Source organism: Cynara cardunculus, assembly GCF_001531365.2.
Source record: "Cynara cardunculus var. scolymus isolate 2C chromosome LG 4, CcrdV1, whole genome shotgun sequence".
NCBI lineage: Eukaryota > Viridiplantae > Streptophyta > Magnoliopsida > Asterales > Asteraceae > Cynara > Cynara cardunculus.
The window spans coordinates 18723025-18725820 of record NC_037531.1 but is presented as its reverse complement, the minus strand read 5'-3'; positions in this window follow the sequence as shown (position 1 = coordinate 18725820).

Here is a 2796-nt window from a genome sequence, read left to right as displayed (position 1 = left end):
CGTATTGGCTTTAACGGACCGTATTGGGCTTTAACGGACCGTATTGGGCCTTAATGGATTGTATTTGTTTTAACGGACTGTATTGTGCCTTAATGGATCGCATTTGTATTAACGGACCGTATTGGGGCTTAATGGATCGTATTGGGCTTTAATGAATCATATTGGGCTTTAACAGACCGTATTTGCTTTAACGGACCATATTGGGCTTTAACCGATCGTATTCCGTATTGGGCCTTAATGGACCACATTGGGCCTTAATGGATCGTATTGCACGTTGGTGGATCGTATTGGGTTTTAATGGATCGTATATATAATAATAATGATAATAATAATTTTAGTGGTAATAACAATCAGATTTTAAAAATTAAATAAAATAATCCAAAATACCGGCGGATTACCGGCGGATTGTCCGCCGGAAAACGAAAATTTCAAAACAAATGGCGCAACCGGTTGATTTTTAAAATTTTTAAATTTTTTTGAAAACTTTCCGGCGGCAAATCTGCCGGTAATCCGCTGGTATTTTGAGTTTTTACTTTTTTAGTCTTTCCAGAAAAATAAGATATTTTAGAAATTATAAAAAATAATTTCCGGCGGAAGATCCGCCGGAATCCGCTATATATAAAAACCCATCCTTTCTCCTTTCACAGCCCCCACCATATTGTAGAAACCCTAATACGATTACGATTACTCCCCCCCCCCTCCCCCGATTACGATTACACCCGGCCGACGATTTCCCTCCGCTGCCGCTCCTCTTCCGGCCGACGATTTCCCTCCGCCGCTGCTCCTCCTCTTCCGGCCGACCATTCCAGTTTTTAAGAGATAACCTTACGATTTTTATACGGTTTAAATAAATATTAGACTAAAATATAAATTTTGTTCATTGACTGTATAATAATTTACAGTTTTAGTAAAAAAAATCGTAGTCTTTGTAAAAATTGCCAATTTTTAACATTTAAATTATAAATCTCACGTTATTAATGAATTCTCGTTAAAACAAGTTGTGGGAATAACGTGTGAATTCTTTTATTTTTTGGAAAGCCAATGAATTACAACTTTTCTGCAAGGTGCAGAAACAAGAAATGAGACAGTAAAGAACACAAGTCAGTCACAGATTAAACCATAACGTATCCAACTTCTTATCTTCAACAAAGTTTTATCGTTCAAGATTTAAGCTAAAATCAGATAAATCCACAATATCAAATTAAAAACATAGAATCGGTATTAACCGAGAATCAAATATGAGCATAGTATAGTTTCAACAAAAGAGGGTGCACAACTTAGGGAGCGTTTGGTTGGGGGGTAATTAAGGGGTAGGGCATGAGGATTGAAATGATTGATGACGGTGTTTGGTTCAAGTATATTCGATATTTAAATATAAAACCATAATGTTTATGATCAGTTAACACGTCCAATGTCACAGAACATGAATAGAACATAGCAACTTATTGTGCATGACGTATTTTCATTGCATTTCTGAATGAATACTGTCAAAATCTCATTGTTTTGTACGAGTATCTGAATTTGGAAGAAATATGGTGCAAGTGGATGTGAAGATAATATTGCAGTGTGTGTATGAATAAGAAAGATTGTAATATAATCCCCTATCGTAAATGTATAATGGTCTGGTTTGTTCATACGAAATTAAGGGATCATTTGATTCATCGTAAGGAATGAAAGTTGTAGGAAATGGAAACATATGTGTTCAGTAAATTGTTTTGTATTGTTTTGTTTTCTTTCCAATATCGCCGTTTAGAAACACTACAACATAATTGGGTTTATAGGATGTCCCTAATCTCTAAGCATCTCAATAGACCGTTTTATAGGACTTACATTATAGGAGCAAAATATAAAGTGTCCTATCAAAAGAGGTTGTAATAAGTTTATATGACGCTTTTGGACGTCTTAACAAATTATTTAGGACATTTTTAATATAAATGGTCGCATTAGCAACTTTATATAACACTTTTGAGAAAGTGTCTTATAAACTCAATTTTTTATAGGACACTTGTTTTTATAGAACAATTTTTCAAATAGTGTCATATAAAGTTGCTAATTGAACATTTTTATACAAAAGCGTCCTAAAAAACTTACTACGGCGTCAAAAAACGTCATATAAACTTATTACAACGCTTTTAGATATGAGACTATATTTTAATTGTTCATATAAAGAGATCTATCAGGACGCTTAGAAATTGGGAGCGTCCTATAAACCCAATTTCCCTCCTCTGCATTTTGTTCCACTTTTTTCTCCCCCGCCACAAGACCCACATCCCTTTTGCAATCACCCGAATCGAACCAACACAATCTGAAATCAAACCTTATGCAACTGAATTGAACCTGACCTTCTGAAGTCGTGTTTCTCATGATGTTGACGAAAAGAGACACTGACAAAGACAAGTAAAATAGTTTGACACTGACAAAGACAAGTAAAATAGTTTGAAGAAGAACACTTTTTACATGCATATAATATATATAATATAGTGATTAATTGAATTAACTACAACCAAATCCATTTAATCATTTCATCCACATATTTATCTGAACCAAACACCATCAATGATTATCAATTACATTTCCTCCTACCTTGTAAAATCTCCTACCAAATGCCCCCAAAATTTCTTCACTATTAAATTTGTCATTACAAGAAAATATTAAATGTTGTGCACTCCAAGTCCTAAGGCTATAACAATTGACACTGGAACAGCAAGCCTACATGCATGACATGCCAACTAATGCATTATTTGCATCTCTTAATTAAATTTTTTTTTTTTTGAGATTGTTTGGCAGTTGCAAAAT